The sequence below is a fragment of the Triturus cristatus genome, chromosome 6 (assembly GCF_964204655.1).
Source record: "Triturus cristatus chromosome 6, aTriCri1.1, whole genome shotgun sequence".
Taxonomy (NCBI): domain Eukaryota; kingdom Metazoa; phylum Chordata; class Amphibia; order Caudata; family Salamandridae; genus Triturus; species Triturus cristatus.
In genome coordinates, this window is record NC_140589.1 from 289,830,855 (window position 1) to 289,856,641 (window position 25,787).

Below are 25,787 nucleotides of genomic sequence, written 5' to 3' on the forward strand. Positions count from 1 at the left end.
ACATTGCCATCGACATCAACAGCCCGGTGGAGGCTGACAAGGGGGTGGACATTGACGGGAACACCACTAGCCAGGGGGATGATGAATATGGGTCTCCCCCTGGCCCACAAGAACTAGAAATAGAGATGGTGGTCCTTGAGCAAGCCCCAACACCATCTGGGCTTCCCATCGACCCCTCCTTAATTCTTGAGTCCCTCATTCCATCTGGGCCTCCAGCTGCACCCCCTGCCACTAATACCTTTCCAAATGCCTGCCAAAAAGAGCTGAGGGAGATATCTGCTCCCATCACCCAATACCCCTCATGTTTGAGCCAAACCCCTCCATGTGTGGTTGCTCCTGTGGATTTCTCCCAGGAAGTGATGGTGGCAGATGATAATGTCTGGACTGTGATCTCTCGGAGTTAACAGGAAGTCAGAGATGAGCTCAGTTTGTTCTAAGAGTCACAGTCCAAACTTTTGGAGAACATCAATGCCTGAACAACTTCCTTAGGGGCTGCTATATTGTCTGCGTTGTTGTAAAGACCCACTCAAACCACTGTTGTTGTGCCCCCAAGTTGACTTTCCTCTCGGTTTTTCCTACTATCTCTTGTGTTGAACGCTCCTGTGAGGTGCCTGGTCCTCCATCAGCCAGCCACAGTGAGTATGCAGGGGAGGAGAATCTGGACATAGTCATCCAAGAGGGCGGTGAGAATGGACAGTGACTGTGTCCTCCCAAGCCTGAGCACTGAAAGAGAAACTACATGTGGCTTGGGGGGGCAGACATTATCTTTTATGTTGACCATGGACTCTTATGTTAGGACAATGACTTGGCTGCCGACTTCATTTTATTTAACCTTTGTAGATAGACGGATTCCCCTAATACTTCCTAACGTGTTTCTATTATGTTTCAAGACACCCCCCAAGTTCCCTTGCCCATTCTGCTTGAAGATTTATTTTTTCCTTTTACCCTTTCCATTGGACAGTATTATTAATAATGTTTGTTTAAGGATTTGCTTTACAACGAAGATTTTGATCACAATATAATATATTGTTCCAAAAACCATGTCTCTGTTTTGTGTTTTCCATTATATATGTTGGATTCAAAGTAGTGAAGCCTACATCTGCAAGTGTTTTGCTATTCTTTCAACATGATACCCTGTAACACGGATGATCCTACAAATCAACATGTAGTACTCACACACATAAATAGTCACATATATGTCCTACAACCAGAGTAACCATTTAAACATAATTAAACAGTAATCAACTCAGGACAGAAGTATTGATTTGTGTAAAATATTACGTTTATTTACATATCTTTTGAGTATTTACATATTTACAGTGGTCACAGGGGTTCTCTCTTGTAACTTCCTAAATGTGGTGGTTAATACTGCTGTCAGTTAGTTTTGATGTGTGGGTGGGTATGTGGCACCTGCAGTTGCAGGTGGGTTAGTTTGCTCAGCTGAGAAGGGTGGGGCTTGTATAGTTGGTCGGGGTCTCTGTACATGGTGGCTGCCTGTACAGGTGGGGGTGTGCCTGTACAGGTGGTTTGACTGTTTGGGGGATGCACCTGTACAGGTGGGTGGTGCCTGTACAGGTGCGGGGTACCTGTGTAGGGGGGTGCCTATATGGGAGGAGCATGCAGAGGTGGGGGGTACCTGTACAGTGGGTGCATGTATGAGGGGGTGCCTGTACAGGTGAGGGGGGCTTGCACAGGGGGACATGCCTAGGCAGGTGGGTGTATGACTATGGGTGGAATGCAGGCTGGTGTGTTGGGTCCCCTCCAAGTATTGACCATGAAGGCAGACTTTGAAACAATTTCAACATGCTCTCCATCATCTTCATGGCCAAAGCATGATGTCTTGTACTCTCTTCCTATAGATTCATATTTGGTCATGGTGCATCCTTGACATGTCTTGGCAACATTTCAAAATACTATTCAAGACACGGGTCTGCCTGTCAGTCATCTGAGGGATTTTATGCAGTGAGTCTGAAATGTGAGGCTGAGGAGCGCCTATTGCACAAATGGCCTGCCTCACATCAGACTGTATCTTCCTCTCACTGGCCAACGTGAGCATCTGACATCCCCTTCAGTATGGGACACCCTCTGATGTGATGGTTCTGTCCACCAGCATGTGGAGGGGCTGTAGGGGGGAATTCATGCCTAGGGGATACCTGCTGCTTACCAGGCGTTGTTATGTCCTTCCGATGCTTGAGAGAAGGCCTGGGATGCACTGTTATGGGAGGAGTACGTAGGAGCATCAACACATCGACCTTGGACGTGATGGCTGTGAGGAGTTGATGGTTGTGTTGGGGGAGGTAAACTCTGTGGCTGGTTGGCTGACTGCTGGGAAACGCCCAATCTGTGACAAGGAAGTGGGAGGTACAATGTTGGCTAGTTCTGATGTTGCCTTTAGTCTTTTGTCCAAAGGGCCAACAATGCACTACCCCTCATCCATGTCCTCCTCCGCTACAAGCACCTGTCTATCTGCTTCTTTGTCTTGCTGAGTAGTGCTGGCCGCTGACATGCTGCTTGGAGGAGGATTGGGTTCTGTACTCGGATTGCCTGCTGACCTCCTCAGGTGGATGATTCAGATTCGTCAAGCAACTCATTGTCCCTAGCACCTGAACATATAAAGCATTTGCCATAGTCTATCATGTGCTACAACACAACAGTTTGAACAATTCTTCATTGCATCTATCTGAAGCTCCACATGCAAAGTGATTTGTGTAAACCTACATGTGACAGCTCACACTGTAGCACTGAGGTGTTCAATGAAGATGTGCAATGCAAAATCACACTCACCAGCTCCAGCCACAGATGTGAGTGGTACTGAGATCTCACTATGATGTCAGCTAGCTGCTGATTGTATGGCAGAAGACATGATCTTCAATCCAGCAGTCTGCAGAAGGAAGTGACACCTTAATTATTGTTCAGCATGAATAATAAATAAACATGCATAATAAACACAGACATCACTGATTATGTTTGGAACATATCGAACGCCAACATTATATGCTTAGAAAAAGAGGCTCCATCTAAAAAATTACTTTTATAATGAATTGGTAATTGTGAACTCTTGTGAAAATAATAGTTTACAACATTATATTGCACACTTACCTGATGGACAGATGCTAGTGGGTCTGACTGCTGCAGCCAGAAGGTCCCCGAAATCTTTGGATGAGGTACTTTGGATGACTGAGGTACTTCTGGCAGTGGCTGTAATGAAACAAACATATCCATATTACACTACAAAGGATGATGTGTATGATTTTACTTGTATGTGTCATTAGAATACACTTTCAACACAGTTACTGCTACTCCTCTTTAGATGAAACAATATAGGCAATTAGGTACATACTTTATTATTTTAATATATTCATTAGCCAACATGTTGTGGAGTAGTATACTGTTATGAACCATACCTGAGCATATGGATATGGGTGACAACAGGTATATTTGACACACACCACATAGTACTACCTTGTCATCCAATATATTAGACTATGAGCATTATATAAAGTTATATGTAAGTGACCTTACCATGGTCTACCATCTGCCCAGTGTGTGGTGCCTGGCAATTTGTCACACCCATACGTAGAGCCGAGGTCACTGGGTATGTGTTGCCTCGGCCATGTGTCACAGGGCATAAAAGGATATGAGTAAAATGTCATTATCATTGTTTTTGACATATGTTAAGCCCAACATATACTAGCTAATATCAAACAAATTATGGAGTTTAAGAAAAATATCTATAGGTTGTCTGATAATAATGTAATACAAGAGAACCACTTCTGGGCATATTTACGGAGCAGTTTGGGCCAGTGGTAGCGGTAGTGGTTGATCTACCCCATGATGTTGCCTTCCTGCAAGTGCAGGAACCTCTGCTCCAGTGATTGGATCTACTCTGGGAGTATGTGGAAATTAAATAGAGAAGTCAACAGATAAATGCAACAAATAATGAATGTGTACAACTTTCAACTTTTTTTTCCAATTACCATGCAAGTATAATGTTTACTAATTCATGCCAGTTACACGCCTTAATTGAAATCACTGGCATAGATGGTCAAGAAATTGGAAGTTACAATTTGCAGTGGGTATTGTGGGACTGGTAGTGTGATAGACAAAATGAAATACTTTAGAGTAGAATTCACCATAAATATTTTCACAAACTTGTGGTGACTTCCATAGTCACATTTGCACTCATATTAAACATGTTTCTAATAAAGTCATTGGGCATGAGTCACAAAGAGCCTCTGCAGTTGTGGCAGAATTTTTGCACTGCAGTTTCTCATTGAAGAGATTCTGCCACAAATGTGGAGGCTCTTTGTGAATTGGGCCCATTTTTTAACCATCACATATTACCTGACAGTACAATAAGGTTGTCAGTCACAGTCAGCCTATGCAGCAGGTGGGGGTGCATGATGGAGAGGCTGTCCTTCTCAAGTGGTGTGAGATGGTGATTCCAGTTTGGCTACCAGGGAGGGCTCTAGCCACCTGTATCCTCGCAAACGTCTCCTTCATCTATCTCCTCTCATCCTGCCACTACCTTTTGATGTCAGTGCTGGTCCGGACATCATCCCCAAATGCACTGACTGCATTAGCCAACTGTTGACATAGAGCTACCTTCTGTCTTGCACTGGTGAGGTGTGAAGATAGACCATGAAGCTTTTTGTAGTTCTCCACTACAAATTTGACTATCGTTAGGCTCTCCTCCTCTGTGAAGTTTTTTTTCCTCTTCACATTCAACATACTGAGACTTGACAGATGAGCATGACAAGGCAAGGTGCAAAGCCGCCAGATCAAGAATGTGTTTTGAAAAAACAGAGGCTTGGATGTGTGCTACTTTTATGTGGCTTACAGTGCATGTCTGCAGATGGCATTAATTGCCTGCAGGTGTATGTAATTAAAATTTCCCTGACCCAAGTGCAGACCTTCAGTCCTGAGTGTGGAGTTTCCGCCCCAGCTGCAGAGCCTCAGTCTCGAGTGTGTAGATCCCGCAATCGAGGCAGAGGTTCCACCTCGATTGTGGCATGTCTGCCCCGAGTGTGGCATAAAGATACGACTCCTAAGTCCCTTTGTGAACACTAAAAAAGTAGTAAAGTTAGACTTTTGGTCTAACTTTACCTTTGCGAATCAGGCCTTATGTGTAGAATATGCAAAAACAGCCTATTTGCCTTTGAAATAAAAAATTAGAGCACTGGCTGATGTCCCTGAGAGTTAACTAACTCCTACAATGTATTAATAGAAAGCCCTTTCTACTAACAACATGAATACAAATTGAGACCCCTGATGGATTATTTCAAATACACTTCGGTATGCAGACTGCATCGCTCCGTACATACTTGTCAACCCAAATTGCAAATACCATGGTGGAACGTCTATGACAGCACCTCGGCACATGAAGACAAAACAAGTAATGCAGTGGAAGGATAGCACAATGCCTTCCAATCCACACAAGGCAGAACCCAAGCTAAACTCTATACATTTATAGAAGCATTACAAAAAGAGCAAAGCTACCAAAAACTATGAATGGAGCAATCTGCAAGCCAAACCAAACCTAATAGAATAGGAATAGATTACTTTGAAACAATAGCCAAAAGCATATTAGAAATAAATAACAACCTACAAAAGTTCACAAAATCTAAACCAACATGATAAATCATTTTTGATATAAATAATAAACATGTGGGGCCCGATTCACAGAACTAACTTAAGACAAAATCCTAAACTTACTACCATTTTGGTATTCACAGAAGGCACTTACTCATTTTGGTATACACAGAATGCACTTACTCATTTTAGTATTCACAGAAGGCACTTACTCATCAATGAGTAAGTGCCTTCTGTGAATACCAAAATGAGTAAGTTACTCAAAATGAATAAGTTACTCAAAATTAGTAAGCTACTCATTTTGCTATTCATAGAAGACACTTAATCATCAATGAGTAAGTGCCTTCTGTGAATACCAAAATGAGTAAGTGCCTTCTGTGAATACCAAAATGGTAGTAAGTTTAGGATTTTGTCTTAAATTAGTTCTGTGAATCGGGCCCAATATTTTATTAAATCAGTCAAAACATTAACTAAAAATCCAATGTTAAATAAGCTCAAGATAATGAAATAATATATGAATTACTTACTGAAAAATGCAAACCTAACCAACCAAAAAGCTCAAAGAACAAATTTAATCCATCACGAAAAATAAACACAACACATAAACCACACATTTCCAAATAACCATCATATAATATTTACACAAACAATACAATATGACATTTTCCACTTAAAAGAAAATAATTAAATATGACTTACTGTTGTGTAGCTGCAGATTGTCATCTGTATCCACTTACTTCAAATATAATGATCCACCAGAAATGGTAAGAAGATTTTTCAAAAATCCCCCCAGAAAAGTAAAAATAAAACAAATCTCTCGAAGCAATCCAAAGTATCTAGGAACCATAAAAAAAACAAAAAGTGTTTATAAAAAAGGTAACTCCCAATGGCCATAGGACATATTCTTTGACAAAAACCTGTACAAAAAACATAAAAACCCACCCGCATAACACACAGGAATCCCAAAAATACATATACATTAGACTTAGGGCCTAATGTAGATCTTGATGGTCTGACCGCCAGTCCACCACGGCGGCGGTACCAAGAACTCCACTGAGCCTACGGCGGTCCTCCTGTCATACTTAGATGTTGCGGCTGTATACATGAGACTGCCGCCGTGGTGGTCTTTCACCTGGCTCCCAGTAGTCTGCTGCTGCCAAGCTGGCGGTCTTGCCCTGTGCCGATTTAGATGTTTCCGATGGTCTGGCAATCTGAGAGCAGCGATCCCTTGAAGGAGTGAGGATATGGGGGTGCTCAGACATGTAAGTAGTATTTTTATTTAAAGGTTAATTACATATATGTTGTGTATGAATCCATAAGTGCATGTGTGTAATGTGTAGTGACCGTACACCATTCATCGGACACCCGCACACACCACAAACACCTACCTTCAATTCTGTCGAAAACGGGTCGTTGATCTGTCGCAGTCAAGGTGCAGCAGGACAGAGAGGACCTGGAAAATAGCACAGAGGACAAAATTGCTGCTGGAAACCCAAAACAGGTGAGTAATCACCCCTTTACTCCCCATTCCCCCCAACACAAAGTAGGAGAGATTCCAGCCGGGATTCCCTTTGAAACAGGCCACATCCAAATGTGGACAGCAGGAATCGTGGCCACCTGCTGCAGCCCATGCCACATTGGGGGCGGGGAGCTCAGAACCGGCAGAATCAGCAGGACCATAGCGGTCTTCCCGCCCATTGCCAGACAACATCTAAATCGGGCAGTCGCACCTTCGTATTCATAGGCGGAAAGACCGCAGAAAAAGTGGCGGTGGGACCAGTGCCGCGAAGATCTAAATCAAGCCCTTAATCATCATAAAACAGGTAAGAAAACACATTGTAACATAACACAATGATGCATTACTAAAACAGTGTACAAAAACCCCAACCAACACAATAGTGAAATACACCACTATTAATACAACTAAGGGCCCTATAACGATGCTGGTCGGACGAACATCCGACCGACACTGTAGAGGAATGGAATCCGCCCAACTTTTAGTCAGCAGTTCCACCCTCAGTATTAGGAGCAGTTGGAAACATCAATTTTTCTAATGCAGCTTGTGGGGTGTAGTGATGATCGTTATCTCCCTATGTACAACGCTAAGTTAGCATAACCGCGTTTAATGTTAGAAAGCCATCTTGCCGCTTTTGCTGCTTTTGCACACGACACTGTAGTCACATGTTATTAGAATTGAGAAATGCTTATTCGACTTTGCTTCACATGAGAACTGTCTGTTGTTAACATCTTGAACAGTGAATGGCGACCTTGGTCTGTACACAGTGTAACAGAAACAGTCTGGATCGCTAGACGGTGCATGTTGTTGAGTTCAGGTTGATCGGCCCACTAGTTTAGCCATAACACGCACGCAGCTGCAAATACCTGAAAGTCGAATGCTTTTAATATTGCAGTGCTACATGTTTTCAACACATTCGGAAGAAGAGCGTTCCTAGGAGCAGAGCATAGCTGATCCTGTGATGTGAACTCTCTGAGCTGATCTATACGGTATGGGATTCCCCATTCAAGCCTAGAGACCTTTTATTAGTCTAATAATACTATTAGTGTGTTAGAGAAAGGAAGGTGGCCTAGAGCCACTGTCATTTTAGTATGATTGCTCCTTTCATTTTCTATGGTATTGTAACTATGCTGATGGTTTTGATTTTAATCGTTTGTCTGCTAATGTTAGCCAAACTGCTGCATATTAGGACACGAGGTTTATAAAATAAACTCTTTAAACTTTTCCCGTGTCTCTGTTTATTCTGTTGTGGACTGGTACGAGAATAATTACGAAAAGGTGTTTCTGATTCCCACCCTTCCTGAGAAATATACTAAGTCGCTTGTTCTGGGTTGTCTATACATTGGGACCGCCGAGCTAAATCTCGGATAACGAATGGGACACTGATGCTGCCCGGATAGGGGTTCTGGGTTCTGAGGTGAGTTTTTGGTACACCGCAATTCACTGAGGGCCTGGGTTCCTGTGCATAGTTCTGCGCATAAGCAGAATCCCTGCAACATGGCGCACCTAACGTTTGGTCTATTGATTTGAGACGCCTTAGTAGTGCTTGTATTAGTCCACATCACCCTCACTCTGGTTTCCGGATAACGGGAGTGACGGTTTAACCTACCTGTGTTTCGACTAAATAGGTTCATTCAAGCTTGATCATTAAAAAGGTTATTTAATTTGAACCCTAGTGCTACTGATATTCTGTAGATTTACTGTTGGTGTCCTAATGGCGGTTGATATTCCGGCTCATAGCCGGGCACCCCTGAAACGTCATCTGGCGCAGTATATGGGGAGCCAGACGATGGTATGGCTGTGATTTTTGTAGTACGTGCCGATGCGTTGTTTCCATTTGAGTTGTTCTACTCTTGGGTTACTTTGCCGGCGGTGAGTGATGACGATGATACGTTCCACACCTATACTGCCACGGCGCTACCAGCCAACTATACGCCATATAGGACTCAGGAAATTCCTCTTTCTGCCTGGCAGCATAACATTTGGTTTAATGGCGCCCTTCCCCATGCAGTTACACCGGCGAGAATGGGCCCTTTGTCAATCGCAGGGGCCACATGGCCGGTGTTGGTCGGATTTACGCCTCATCCCCGCTACCTGCAGGTAACGGTGGCTGAGTTGCGCGTTCTGCACACTGCCCTTATTACAGTACATAGGGCTCTAGTGCAGTACGTGTCACGCAACGTGCAGGTGGTCGCTACTGCTGTTGCGGGACAACCGACGGACCACCACGCAGTGGTTATTAGTCCTGTTATGGTCAATTCAGTGGTAGGCAAGCGACCCCAGAATAGGGATGATTTCCCTTATTGGCTTGCTGAGAAATTTGATCAAATAGAAGCGGTTATCCGCGTACATCTCCTGTGGAGAAGCACAGGATCCTTACCATTGCTTTGCCTAAAGACATAGTCCCAGATATGGCTGATTGTGAAAACTGGGGTAAGGTCTTTGCAGCGACATACTCGAAGTGGTATGGCACTCCGTCGGTACTGCCCTCCGTTATAAAACGTGTTCAGGAGAATCATGGTGCGGAGGCTGCTATTGAATTGGGTATGCGGCTTGTCGGAGTCTTTGATGTGGTTGCTACCATGATCTTGGGCAACCTCAAAGGAGATGCTATGCAGTTCCAAGTGCTTAATAAGTTAGACTCTGTGAACGAAGACGACAAGCCGAGGGAATTCGCGAAAACTATCGCGATGGCCTATAAACAAGTTGGTTGTAGCGCTTTAGGGGTTAAGCCGACTGTGAAAAATCCTGATTCTCAGCAGACAAAGGCAAATTCGTCTGGTAAGGACGAACGCCCTAACTTTCCAAAACAAAGTTGGAGGGCGAAAAAACAGGAGAAACAGCAACAGAAACAGGGGTATTGTCCTGCCTCTCCCGTTCAGTCAAGTAGTGAACGGACTTATGATTTGCGCGATCATGCTACTATTAAGTCACCTGATAGATTTCAGGTTTCTGAACAACGCTCTCCTCGTTCTTCACAGGAAACATCGGCTTCACAATCCGGTGGCGGAGGCGCTGGGAAAAGTCAGGGTGCACCGCAAGCACGTGAGCAATCCCGACAGACTGACGGCAAAGGCAAGCAAGAAGACTCTGCACGTCAAAGACCCCCATTTTAGAAGAAGAAAGTTGCTGCTCTGACAGCGAGGTATGCCTCAGATGGTACGGACGCAGCTTCAGAACCTAACATGGGCGCTAACGCTGCTGGACAGCGCGGCGGAAGTTACAGTAGTGCGACAAGCACTGCGTCCATATCTGGTGGCGACAGCAACTGATATATTCGTGAATATTGAAACTGCTGACACTCGTGTGTCTCCCCCTGATAGACTATATAATATAGTTCTTCACATTGAAGGTGACATACAATGTACAATTCAAGGTTTTTTTGGGGATAATCTGACCACTACCTATGATATTTTGTTGGCGGAGGCAGATTGGCCCCCGGCTTTCGTTTTGGCTGCTCCTAGAGGGGAGGGGGTAATCCTCCCGTCCTTTGCGCACACTGTGCCTAAGGTCCTAGCTGATAAGTATGCCGGGGAATGAGCTCAGGTGCAAGCGCCTGCGTTATATCGGACTCAGGTGAGCTGGGATAAATTTTCCCCCGGCCATGAGATTCCGTTGTGGACTACGCCCAAGCCACAAGCCTAATACCCCATGCGTCGTGAAGCTAGATCTCACGTAGCATCTATCCTTGAACAATTGGAATATCAGGGAGTAATCGAAACATGTGTGTCACCTATGAACAATCCCTTGTTTACTGTGACGAAGCCTGACGGGTCGTACCGCCTAGTTTTGGATTACCGGCACCTTAACTCTCATTGCCGGACCTGTGCAGTACAGAACACCCATAGTTCGGCTCTCGTCGATAGTCTCGTGAGAAAAAGGTTTAAAACCACACTTGACATTTCCAATGGCTTTTACAGCCATAACCTGTCCTCTCTTAGTAGTGAGTGGACGGCGTTCACCTCTGGTGGCAAACAAAAACAATTCAAAAGATTGCCAATGGGCTATAAGAACAGCCCAGGAGTCTTTGCCGCTCGCGTGGTCTCCCTCTTAGAGGGTGTAGACCCAGATGCGTACTCGTACGTGGATGACATTTATCTCACGGATGACGAGTTAGACCCGCATCTTCGGCGCGTTGATCGCATCATTGTTTTGTTTGCAGACTTCGGTTACAAATTCAATTTTGCGAAGTCGCACATAGCAGAGTATACAGTTGAGGATTGGCTCCGCACTTTCTAGAAAAGTGCGCATGCCTCCGTGCTCCTACTTCACTGAAGAAATTGCAATCCCTGCTGGGTTTTCTGAATTTCGGTCGAACTTACATCCCGGATTATGCCCAGCGTATCAAGCCGCTTTACGCCTTGGTACAACCTACTTTTTCCAAATCCTGTTGGCTGCCTGAGCATTCAGCTATATTGCAGTTATTGCAAGCTGATCTTCTTGCTTCTAAGTACTTACTGACACGTGATAACCACACTAACCTGGTCATAAGAATAGTGCCCGGCGCAGTTGGTTTCACATACTTAACGTTCAATGAGGGCGACACCGTCCCCATTGCTTACAAATCTCACTTGTACACTTCAGCTGAACTACGTTTTTCCGCTGTCTAAAAAGTTCTGACAGCAGTGCAGATGGCGATTCTGAAAGAACGAGCGCTGTCGCAAGGGAAACGAATGTTGGTGGTTACACCCTATCCGGCCCTAGAGGCGGTGACGAAAGCAAGTGTACCGAATTCTAAAGCTTTGCATCCGAGGTGGATACAATGGGCCACTTCCTTGACCTCGCCAGATGTCACTTTTATATTTGACGCGGCACTTCAGACTCAGGAGATTTTGCAATATGAATTCGTTCATCCAGCTCCTCTGTCCTTGCGCCCGCTCGAGGATTACCATTGTGTCATATACACTGACGGGTCTGCGCAACCCGCAACTGGATCAAAGCACCCCTATTCAGTGGCTTGCGCAATTGTAGTTGGTACTTTCGTGAATGGTGAATTCATGTCCGATGTCGTGCACACGCAGTCATTGGGTGATTGTACCGCTCAGTTGGCGGAGCTACGTGCCCTGGTGCTCACACTGGAGTTTGCTGATCCCCGAGTCACTACTCTTATTGTGAGTGACTCCTTCTATTGTGTTCAATCTTACAACGACAATCTGCATTTTTGGTCTCAGAATGACTACCATGATTCCAAAGGTAGCACTATAAAGCATAAACTGCTTTGGGTTCGAGTGGCAGATCTTAAAGACCGTCTGCCTCTCGTGAATGTAATTCACACTCTTGGTCACCAACGAGTTGGTGTCCATGCTGTCGGCAACAGCTTAGCTGACGAGGCAGCAAAAACAGCAGTGGCAGTGGCAACATACTTAGTAGCAGCAGTTACAAGATCCAAAAGTAAGATCGATGATGACATCTTGGCAGCTATTGCTGCTACAGAGCAGGGCACAAAGCCACCGAAAGGTTTCCCTGCTCGTTACCATTATCGCTTAAGTCCTGATAAAGTCCCATTAGTGAGGATTAATGATGTTGGTGGCAGATTGATTCCCAACGCGGACTGCAGACCTTCTTTGATATTAGCGGCCCACGAGGGCATGGCGTCCGTGCATGCCGGCGTTGCGGCTACTGTATCTTTGTTACAACAACGTTACTGGTGGTGCGGTTTGTACAAACAGGCCAGGGCTTATGTTCTTAATTGTGATATTTGCCAGCAGATTAAACGTTCTTCTGCGGCGCGCCCGCCACAAACTCAGTTGTACATATCTAGTAAACCATTGGGTTGTGTTTATTTGGATCACTGCGGTCCTCTTACCTCTGATACTGCTTTCAAATACATCTTGGTTGCAGTGGATTCGTGCACACGTTTTCTGTGGGTATGGCCACAAAGGAGTGCTGATTCTCGCACTGTCATTAAGGATTTGCGTGTCTTTGTTGGAAGTTTTGCGTGTGGTACCTTTCATTCTGATCAGGGCCCGGCGTTCGCCTCTAAGGCATACAAAGAGGCCATGAGAAGTTTGGGGGTCGAAGTCAAATTTTCGTCTCCATACCGGCCTGAGGGCAATAGTGTAGTGGAGCGAATGAACCGTGACTTAAAGCAATCTTTGACAGCCAGAGTTTTGGGTACTGGCCGGAACTGGCTTGCCCACTTGTACGACGTGCAACGTGCACTTAATAATCTCCCTAGAAGGTCTCTGGGTGGGCGGACCCCATACATGATGCTCTTTGGTGTTCGAATGTTTGTTCCAGACCTTGATGGTCTAGACATGGCGGCGTCAGCCGCACCCTTTGACGTAGATGAACACTGTGCTGTATTGCAGACTCTACAAGAAGCCAGAAACAGTCTAGCGAAGGAACACGTACCCTCCTCATCTGAAGCTGAAGTTCAGACTCCTGTAGTCGGCTGGCTACCCCGAGTTGGTGATCTGGTCCGTGAGAAAGTGGAGAACAAGAAGGAGTTTGGCCCCTCTTATCGTGCACCAGTTCCAGTGCTTGGAGTGCAGGGTACAAGGACTGTCATTTTACCTCCTCTTCCTGGTCGAAAGGATAACAGGTACATTTCGATTGACAATGTCAAACTACAACGAGTGGCCGATTCTTCTTAGTATGACTCCGGCAGTTTCATGCCCTTCGATGCTGAGGAATTCTGTTGTGGCCCGAGCTTCTGACATTGTGCCTGATGTTGCCATCGAGATGCATGCCGTTACTGGTCCCTTGTTGCCACAAACACCTAGTGGTGTGCTTGAAGAAGTTGAGTATGCTTATCCTGCGGATGTTACCTTGCCTGTTTTGCAATCCACCACAGTTGCCCTCTCACAAGACTCTTTTGATTCTCGTTCAGTGACTTCCATTGCCCCGTCCAAGGTTTCAATTTTTGTGGCTTGGTTCAAGAGACATTTTTTGGTACCCCCTTAGACTTACATTTGGCTGGTGCTCATATGTGTTTTTTTGTTTATGTCCATTGGCTTTGTGGTAGTGTTTTTTAGACTTATCAATGGACACTACCTGAATGAACGTTCTACAATTCGACTAATTAATTGAACTTTGGCCGCCCACTCCTCATCACACATAATGAAGAGGGACTAGACTTTTGTGAACATTAGTGCCTGGCCTGTACGTGATGGGATCGCTTGGGATGCTGTCAAATTTCAAATTCGTGTTTCTATGGGTGATGTCGTTAAACAGAACATTCACTCAGATGATTGGGATGTTCAAGCCATAGAAGCACTGTTTTCTGATTTAAAACATTATGCTGCGTTTGATGCTGAGGATTTGTATTTAGATACTGCTAATTATGATGAACAATTTTGTTATGAACATTATGGCACACATTTTCTGCACAAGGCGAATACGTTTAGAAATTTAGTAAATTTTACACAATGGGAACACTGCCCCGCCCCTAGGATGGGCAGCTCTACCACGTTAGTGGAAAAATTCACTTATTTTTCTGATTTTAGTGTAGCCCATCCAGCGTCCTTTTATTTTAAGGTTGCGCCTGAGGCTGCTTCTAAAGTGAGACTGACACACACCAAATTATTGTATTCCAAGTCCTTTATGGACGAGTTGGCAATTGGCGGCTATGATCTGTGGAAAGCTACAGTCGATCTTAAATCGGTTTGGGGTTCCAAACGATGGCAAGTACAGGGAACAGAGGCTTTGCATCGTGCCTGTCTCATCCCGAATCATATGTTATTTTTAAATTCCTCAGTTTTTCAGACAACCTGTTTTGGATTGGCTACGTCTAAAAAATTAAATTCTCCCTCCGTGCCGGATCTGGGTGCTTATCCCAATTGGGGTAATCATACGGATCTATCCCTTGCTATGTTGCAGACAAAGGTTTCCAATATTTCTAAATTGAATGCGAAGAGGTGGTTGGTGTGGCAAACGAGTTCGGACTCCTGTCAACATAGGTTTCTGGATTTGAAGCAGGGGTATACACAGGTTCGTGTGGACCCCCGTTTTGAATCCTCTCACACTGTAACTACCTACTCAGAAGGAAAGTTGTGCCAATCTTGGCTACAACATTCCACTTTAGCGTCTGTTAAACTCCATTTAGCGCGATTAAATGACAAAATAGATTTTAATGATTTTGTTAAGGGTCCTGCAGTTGGCAGACCCAAGCGATGGGTGTATGTTGTTTATAACGAAGTTTGGAAGTTGTCACAAATTGAGGCTGCTTCCAGATTACGTGCTATTGATCAAGCCAATATGGAAAAAGTATTGGCTGTTATAGATAATAGCATTAACACCCTGTCTTCCAGGATCTATACTTTAGATAATATTGTTTCATCTGTGGTAGACATTGTGCAGGATGATTTATCTGTATTGTATCATGGTCAAAACCAATTGCGATCTATTATGCAGTTTGCATGGACATTGCAAACATTGAAGGCAGGGAAAGTCCCTTGGGATTACATGAATACTTCATCTTTATTCCTTCCCTTTAATTTAACTGCGAAACAGCAATTCATGTCCATGAAAGATGCTACATATTCATTGCTGCACATTGAAAAGTTAGAACCTTTGCCTTTCTCTGTTGCCGAACTGAATTCGGCCGTGTGGCTTGTACATGAGCTGATCACTTTACCGTTCCCCTTGTTTAAGTTTAGTTCGTGCATGAAACATTATGCTTTAGGCCGGTACGAACGGTTGGGTACTGCCTTCTTACATGAAGTCTGGTCGCTCCCTTTCACATACAGATGTGTGAGGGACGGCAAGGAGGTTTACTTGAAAGGTGAAGAGTGCACACTCTGTTGTGTGTAGGCACATTCAATTGCATGGTGCATGTAATGTCCATGCCCCTAATTAACTTGCGTCCTGAAAAGGATTCCAGTGCCAGTTATTACTCCATCTTTTACGCTGCTTGCTAACGGTAGTTATTTGCTGTTAAATAATCAAGCTTGCTGTGGGATGTTAGTGGGAATTCCTTACATCGTGACTGTGTCACAGAGGGTAGTTTGCTGTAATAACGTCCTTTTCCCACCCCCGCATGGCAGGCTGGATGTCTCCATTTGGCCTTCGATTCCAACCTTGAAAGCAGAGTTCAACAAGATGAGCAGAATAAGAGCTCTTTTGTCTCAAAGGGAAGTCGCGTTGACTTCATCCCGGGAAACATTTGTCCTTCATGTAGCTAACACCCGCACTGAGGTGCAAGCGCTTTTGAATACTGATCTCCCACGTCATTTTGGGACCTTGATACAGACTATCTTTAATGCCTCAATACAAGTGGCATAGCTCATTTTTTTAACCTCGTGGGCTCCGGCCTCGTGACCTCTTTTCAAACTATTTTTGGAGTGATCCCGGCCTTTTTTCATTCTATTTTTTCCAGTGTCTTCGGGGGTCTGCCTTTACTTCTTGCCCTCGTAGCTGGAATACTATTGTTGATCTGTGCCTTGCGCTATGAAGGCACAACTTGCGTGGCACAACAACGTGTCCCGGCTGACACCATCTTCGTAACCAGATGATTGAATTCTATGGCGCCTCACCACTGGCGACACTGAGCGTGGCCTATGGATTGTCCTTCCGGTTTGCCTACTTTACTTGTGTGCAGCCTGTCTTTCACTGCCTAGATTGTCCGTTCCAATGGGCTCTGGATTTGTGTCTGTCAAACCCGGTGTCTCCTGATCCGGATTATGATCGACTTATGAGCCCCTTAGTGGCTCACGAGTCGGACTGTTCTGGTGTCGGGATTATGGCCTGTGCTGCAGCGCATGGAGTTCTTGGTAATTGGGACATCGGAGCTGCAGCGAATGACTTCTTAACGAACAGTTATCTTGAGGTGCACCCCGGTTGTCCTCGCCAGGTGCTGGAGGCTCCGGTGGTTGAGGAACATGTTTGTTCTTTCCCCGTCCTGAACTGGATGGCAGATACTTTTGCGGAACGTTCCAATGATTTCCTCTTGGAAGCAGTTGCAACTTATTGTGCCTATACATTACTGGATTGACTTTTGAACTTTCTCAGTCCGTCATCGATTTTTGGTCTTCTACATGGTTTTATTTTTTTCTCTGCGTTTTAGCTTTTTCCATTGCTTTTTTCTTTCGAACTTTTTCACTTTCCTTATATGGACTTATAGTTCATTCCCTTGGTTCCGTTCTGTCGAACTTGAACTCTGCGTTCTGTCCATGCGCCCCTAGTGGTTACTGGTCCGATTATGGGGGGGTGTATTGATGATCGTTATCTCCCTATGTACAACGCTAAGTTAGCATAACCGCGTTTAATGTTAGAAAGCCATCTTGCCGCTTTTGCACACGACACTGTAGTCACATGTTATTAGAATTGAGAAATGCTTATTCGACTTTGCTTCACATGAGAACTGTCTGTTGTTAACATCTTGAACAGTGAATGGCGACCTTGGTCTGTACACAGTGTAACAGAAACAGTCTGGATCGTTAGACGGTGAATGTTGTTGAGTTCAGGTTGATCGGCCCACTAGTTTAGCCATAACACGCACGCAGCTGCAAATACCTGAAAGTCGAATGCTTTTAATATTGCAGTGCTACATGTTTTCAACACATTCGGAAGAAGAGCGTTCCTAGGAGCAGAGCATAGCTGATCCTGTGATGTGAACTCTCTGAGCTGATCTATAAGGTATGGGGTTCCCCATTCAAGCCTAGAGACCTTTTATTAGTCTAATAATACTATTAGTGTGTTAGAGAAAGGAAGGTGGCCTAGAGCCACTGTCATTTTAGTATGATTGCTCCTTTCATTTTCTATGGTATTGTAACTATGCTGATGGTTTTGATTTTAATCGTTTGTCTGCTAATGTTAGCCAAACTGCTGCATATTAGGACACGAGGTTTATAAAATAAACTCTTTAAACTTTTCCCGTGTCTCTGTTTATTCTGTTGTGGACTGGAACGAGAATAATTACGAAAAGGTGTTTCTGATTCCCACCATTCCTGAGAAATATACTAAGTCGCTTGTTCTGGGTTATCTATACATTGGAACCGCCGAGTTAAATCTCGGTTAACGAATGGGACACTGATGCTGCCCGGATAGGGGTTCTGGGTTCTGAGGTGAGTTTTTGGTACACCGCAATTCACTGAGGGCCTGGGTTCCTGCGCATAGTTCTGCGCATAAGCAGAATCCCTGCAACAGGGGCAGGTGGAAAAGGACCGCAGCACAAGCTGCAATAGAAAGATAGATGTTTTCAAACATCCCTGCACCGTGTGGCAGGCACCATGCAGTGCCTGCCACACGGAGCAGGGATGTTCAGGGGGCACCCAGCTCCCTTGATGGAGCGCCGGGGGGAAAGAGGTCCCCTAAAGCCACTTTCTGCCTGTCTTTTCATGTAGGGAGGACCGCCATGAAAGGGCAGGCGGAAAGCAACATTGTAATCCTGATGGCAGCCAAGGTTAGCTCTGCTGCCATTTTGGGATGACAATTCCGGCCACCGCCCCGACGGGCTCCGTGAGCCCATTGGAAGCTGAGCGGAATTCCCCGCGGGTTTTCCTCCAACCGCCAATATCATATTACGACAGTCAGATGGAGACCTATGATGTCGGGCAGGAAGTTGGGCAGAAAACCTCCGATTAGTTATTGGCTGTCCTTCTGCCCGATATCATAATTAGGGCCTATATGTTTTATAAAAAAAACACAAACATCACAAAGACTAACCTCTAGAACTCCCCCCACGCCCCGACCCTCAAAACCCTTAAGGAAACCTTAAAAAAAGGACTTAACTGTTTCGAGGAAAAGCAGCCCTTTACTGCAACTTGGATCCCAGAAAATAGGCTAAAAACAACGCAAATAGACTACAACTTAGAAGGTAGTGGAAAAAATGTAGCAAAAACAAAACCACCATCTCACCATAGAAATGAATGAAAAAAATCTCAAAATACTAAATAAATGTATAATAAATGTTAAAAAATGTTAAACATATAGCACATTCAAAAAATTTTTTTTTAAATGTTTAATGATTGTAAGGTATAAATTAAATAATAGTATAAAAATATAGGCTTATTTAAATTTACTGAAAAGGTTTATGATAACATTTTGTTGAAAATATCTACATAAAACAGTTGAATAAATGTTTAAAAAAATGTAAATCAATGGAACAAAATGTTGAAATATATAGATTTAATAATGTAAAAATATACATTTAACAATCTTTGAAAACATAAACATAGGAAAATGTGTTACAAGTCTTTATTCTATACAAATATGTAATTAATATATTGTTTACAGACATAGAACAAACTATGTTATTATATTTCTAAACACCAACAATACTAATTAAATAACACAAATAATTTCTACTACATACAAATACAGTTTAAACAAAGCACTAAAATTATAAAAATAATTGATCACACTCCAGCGTAAACCATTTTTATGAAAGTGTTGGACTCTAAAGGGGTGACATTTACTATTCACGCTCCAATGTTTAACCATTTGGGGAAGGTGTTGGACACTAAAAGGTTGACATTTACCATCCACACTTCAATCTAAACCAGTTTGGAGAAGGTGATGGACAAAAAAGGGGTGGCATTTAAATATTTCCGCTCCAATCTAAACCACTTTGGGAAAGGTGTTGGGAACTAAAGGGATGAAAATTTCAATTTCCTCTACAATCGAAAATGTTTTATGCAAGGTGCTACATACTCACACATAATTTTTCATAACAAAAGGAACTAAAATTTACAAAAAATACTAACCAAAACTACAAACCAATTAAAATATTAACATATAAAAGAATATTTGTATCACTATCATTTAAATAATTATTAAATTATTTTTAATAATTATCATCATTCCTAAACTTTAAACCACAATAAATGATAAAGTCATAATTGAAAATAAAAAATGATCAAATAAAAACATATAAAACTGGTTTCTAAAATAAATACATTTTTTACAATTACATCATATTTTCTACATACATTTTTTACAATATCTTAATTATTGATTTTTTTCATAAACATTATAAAATGTTAATTCTTTATTTTAAAAATTAAAATAATTTTACTTTATTACATTTTATTTTTTATATTTTTATTTTTAAAATCTTTTTTAAATTCAACATTTATATAGTTTAAATATTTACACTAAAATACATTGTGGCATTTATTATTATTAATACATATTTTATTTATTTAGAACATATTCTTTTTGAAAATTCATAATGTAGCAAAATACAGTAAAACATTTTACAATATGAACTTGCATATCATTAAAATACTTAACATTTGATATACATTAAAATAGCCACTTTTTAAAAATCTTCCCACCTTTATTCCCTAAAAACCAGCCAATCTCCTGCTGCAAAAAAATTATAAATCCATTATTTTTATACAGTAATACAACTAAAAATACAAATTTCAATAATTTCATAATTAACACATTACCTAGATAAAAATACAAGTGTAAAAAATCATAAACAAACAGAATCAAACACAATACATTACATCAAAAATAACACAAACAATACTACATATCACAATATTTTCTAAATAAATACTTTTTGAAAGATATTAAAAACAAGCCTTAAAGTGATACTTTGACCTTTGATATTCCTGGTGATGATATTTTTGACAGCCCGATATTTTGTCCAAACACCGAAACAGATGCAGTTTAATTTCTTTCCAGAGCTCTATACATTGTGTTGAGGGACAATTGGGAACTTTAGTCGCGTATTTTTTTTTAATTTAAGGCATACAAACAATCCTTGCTGCATTGCAAGAGTCCTACTGCAAAGGGTGTGCATCAATTGATACTTGCAAGATTAGAGATGCTTCTTAAACTTTATCAAAAACGATGTATGCCCTAATATATAATTTCCTCATAAAACAGTATTATATATTTTTTCCTCAAAAAAATGTTTCTTTCAAAGAGCCATTCAGAAATCTATTTAACAGTAAACATTCACAGTCCTTTCTTGTTTTTTTTTTGCAGCGTTGCCCTTAATTAAAGTTCTGAAGTAAATCAATTAAATTGGAATCTCATAGTTGTGACAATTGTTGGAAAGGTTCTATTTACATATGGTCAGAACATTTCCTCATTCAAAAGGAAGATGTCGCTGCTCGAGCAGTTGAAGATCTCCTGGCTGATGTGGCTTACAGTGTGCTGCCCGTGCAAAAATTGGGGAGAGTATCCTGGTGTTGGTTCTACTCAAACCTAATGCTACAAACAGCTCCATAATTTTTAAGCATAGGATAAGCACATTGCCATCCATGCCAAGATAGAAAGGGACAAAGGGACAGATGTACGACCCTGTTTAGCGGTCACAAATAGGAATCGGCCTGTTTGCGACCGCTAAAAAGGGTTGTGCTATGTACAAACCCTATTTTGTGAGTTGGTAACCTATTTCCGACTCGCAAAATAGGGTTTGCGAGTCGCTATTAGGATGGGGCGTTCCAATGGCGTCCCTCCCTAATAGCGAGTAGCACTAGTGTGTACGATTGTTTTGCAGCCACAAATCCAGTTGCAAAACAATCGCAGTTACCACAGTGGACCCCTTCCCCTTTGTGAATATAGGCGAAAATATTATTTACGAGCAGGCAGTGGTCCCACTGTGAATACCGAAAGTTGTACATTTAGGATTTTATCTCAGTTTAGAAGTAGTAAAGTTAGGAATCCTAACTTTTCTACTCCTAAATGTCTACTCCTAAATGCCGTTTGTGAATACCTAAAGCCGTAAAGTTAGGATTTCCTAACTTTACTAATCCTAAATGCCTTTTGTGAATACCGAAAGCCGTAAAGTTAGGATACCTAACTTTGCTACTCCTAAATGCCTTTTGTGAATACCGAAAGTCGTAAAGTTAGGATTTTGTCTCAGATTATTTTTGTGAATCGGGCCCACAATTCCTTCCATCTCATACAAGGAGAAAGTATAAATTCTTAAAAATTGAAGGAGAAATGAGTAGAAGACGACTGGTTTCCATATGGGATCTACAATATAGTACAGTATAGTGTGAAGTTACAGGTAACTGCCATAGATTAGGAATAATGTACGGGGAGAGGTACCTACTACCCTATTTTTCTACCTTTCCTGATTGGGCACAGAGATGAGTATTAACGCTAAAGTAGAATTACTTTGTCAGAATTTGGTGTACCTTTATTGGAAGATTGCTATGACTTGGATGGTACGCCATGTGAATGGTTATAAAAACTATTTATTAATATATGCCTTGTTTCATTGAATGAACATATGTGTTGAATCAGTTTCTACAATTATTTTATTGAAAAAAAGAAGGACATAATGCAAATAGAGACATCCTGCTTCAACAATGTACTGCCTAGGCTCTAGTTTTATCCCAGTATTGTCCTGGTGAAGCAAATGGAAATCCAGCTTGTTAATTAATGAAACCATCTGCTGGGAACTGCCTGGGGCCTTATCGTGATGAACTTTGCTGGTGCAGCGCAGAGCCGCGTGTGTGTTTTATGCCCCTGCAGTGTGTAAAGTTAGAGGCAAACATTGACCACTGTTTCTGAGCGCTACTGTCTGAAAATAAAGCACTAATTCAAAGCAATAGCTGGTCATATGAATTCACTTTAGGCACTGTGTGTACATAAAGACAGGCTCTCCTTGCTGCCCAAGAAAAGCCCATCACAATACAGCCCTTGCAGTAGAAAATCAATATCCTTTGTTTACTGTTGTAAACTGCTTCAAACCGAATTCCTAGTATTATGAGCGCATACAAATCGCCGAGGCTAAAGACCGTAATTTAATCATGCATTGTGCATTTGATTCTAAGGACTTGCTTACATACTGATGGGCAGAAATGTAGCAGCAACACCAGCATTATTTCCCAGGATTTATTGAGTCAAGCCACAGGTGTCTAGAAAATCCACCGAGTCACTTTCAATAAACTCAGATATGTCTAATGTTCGGCTTTCAGATGTTCTTCCAATTAAGGCAATTACCTCTAAACTGCTTTGGAAATTGCAATAAATAGCTTACTTGAATACCAGTCAATACCAAGTAACTTTGATTAATGTTAATCCAAAGATTTCTGTAAAAGAAGAATTAATGACTGTTTACCTCTGATTAGAAAGTGGTTCATAATCAATAAAAGTTAGATAGAAAATGATTTTTAGTGCATATGTTTGTAATTTTACTGCAGGTTAAGTGCCCTCTGGAACACAGACTTACTGCAATACAAATGCTCCTTCAAATACACAATGCTGTTATCGCTCTAAAACGCCACCCCCAACTCCTGTGCTGGTCAATCCATCTCCCTCCTGGGGGATTTGTGTAAGGATTTGAGGTGAGGATAGCACGGAAAAGGGGTCTAACGTGGTACCATCCATATTAGCATGCAGGCGGAGATGTGCCTTTCCATGGTGGCGTTGCCGCCATGGAAAGGCATGCGGTCTTTGCCTATGGGGGCCCGTAGCGGCTCCCCAGGTAGTTGGGGGGTTGCACATGGGGATACCTATGGTACCCCCTGCATTGGCACGGAGAACGTGGCAGGCACCGCACGGTGCCTGTCACCTTGTGCATGCCAATGCACAACGTGCATTCTCAACATTGTGGCGGGCGGTGCTGTGAGCACCCCTCGCCACAATGCTGGGAATAGGGGATGCCACTGCCATGGTGGCGGTGGCATCCTAATTCCAGGTGCGGAACCGCTGCACCCCTTGCGGACGGTCCCGCATTCCATTACGGTGGCGGACGGACTTTGGGTAGGGTATAGTATTCATGGTACAGAACGATAACATTTGCAAAACTCTGCACACAGTCTATCTTTCATCCTGTAAGGAAGCAGTCAGGAATGGAAAAAGGGGAGTAGGGTAGAGGGAAAGGGGAAACAAGAGCCTTTGAAATAATACTGTATGATCAAATTTACAGCTGTTCTTTCATTACAACAACTTCTAAATGACCCCCATAATTGTTCATGCAAAATCAGTATCAAATCACTCTAAAAATATTGAATTTACAGAAACATACACTTGATTCTCCACCTCCAACCCATGATTACAGATAGGGGTGGGCGGAATTTGAGAAATTCACTTTCGCAAACTATTGCGAAAATGTTAAAAATCTCTGCAAACACGTGGAAATATCGCGAAGACGCAGAAGTTTTTTACCCGCCCGTTCACGGTATTTTCTGCGTGATCGCGGCTCGCCAACTTACCCATGCGGTTGCTCACGGGCGCGAGATCTCAATCATCTCATACTCTCGCGGTGCATGATCGCGAGAAGAAAGACGTGATCGTGCGACGAATGACGTGATCGTGCGAAAAATTACATTAATGCGGGCGGGAACTGTCATCTCGTGGAGAACGCGACCGGATCGGAAAAACTTGTCGGCGAAGGCAGGGATTCAGGGAAGGCGATCGTGCGCACGTGAGCAAGAAAAAAAATTCCGGTAAGATGCGGATTGCGGAAATTTTGACATTGTCGGGCTCTCCGCGGAACGTAAAAATGTCAAATTATCGCAATTTCCAAGAGCGGAACGGAATTTTAGCCCAGGCCTCATTACAGAACTGGCACTAAATGATATACTCAAGGAATATAGAACCCAATCCCAAAACAGTGAAACTGCATAAGAAAGTACAGTTAGAACAAGTGGAAACTGCCTCGTATTATACTTTGTACAAAAATGAAACCAAAAATAAAAAAAAGACAAACACTTCAAAGCAGAAGGACTAACAAACATGAAAGTTAATGGTAGAGTCTCACCATAACTTCATACAAAAAAAGTGAAACATTTTATGACACATTTCAAAAAGGAAATATAAAGGAAAAAGCAATTTAGCATTTGAAAGAACGCGAAAAAAGAAAATAAATCCAAGATTACTCCATGACCTTGTGTAAATGCAGCCACACCCACATGCAATATACAGAAGAACCACCTAGTGTAGTGCTTTCCAAACTTTATCGAACTACGACCTAAGTTTTAGAATGACAAACATTCGCAACTCACCTAGTTTTTACAGACATGAGGCGAGGGTAATCGTTTAATATAATAGTAGGCATGTTTTCAAAATGCTGCGAAATTACAAAATGCCATACATATTGTAATTTTTTGTGGTCCTCTTCAACAGCAATTGTTCGTAATTGCCATGACCTTGACCCCACCCTTTACAATGTATTGATTGGGCTGTGGCCAACATATTGATCTGCCCTAAAAGTTGCAGATGATTAACTGCACTGGAGTGTGGTGCTGGCCTGTGGCATCTGTTCACTAATATCACAAGGCTTCTGAAAAATCTCAGCGTTGATGCCAGTGATTTAAGCAATTTTTAAACACCCTTTCTGCAGAAAGGAATGGGGTAATTCCTCATATCCATTTGGGTTAAATCCATCGTTTTTTTTTATCACCATGCCACCCCAGTTTAGACCCAGCCATATGCAAATCAATCTTGACCCTGCTCATCATGGGAACAATCCAGCCTGAACTGCCAAGCCAGGCCCTCCCTGGCCAAGAAACAAACATCCAGGGAACGGTTTCGGGATTTCACCTCTCATCAGCCAGCCTAGCTTGAATGTAGTGGCACAGTAAACCCAGGATCCACGTTGGATATACACAGCGCACTTAGGGCCAGAAAGTGAAAGACACACAAATGATGGACGGAATGCGGAACATATCAAAACATTCACCCCCAGTCAAGAGATCTTACCTAAATCCATCATTCTTTTGCTCACCATGCCACCCCAGTTTAGACCCAGCCATATGGAAATCAGCTTTCACACTGCTCCTTCTGGAAACAGTCCAGCCCGAACTGCAAAGACAGGCCCTCC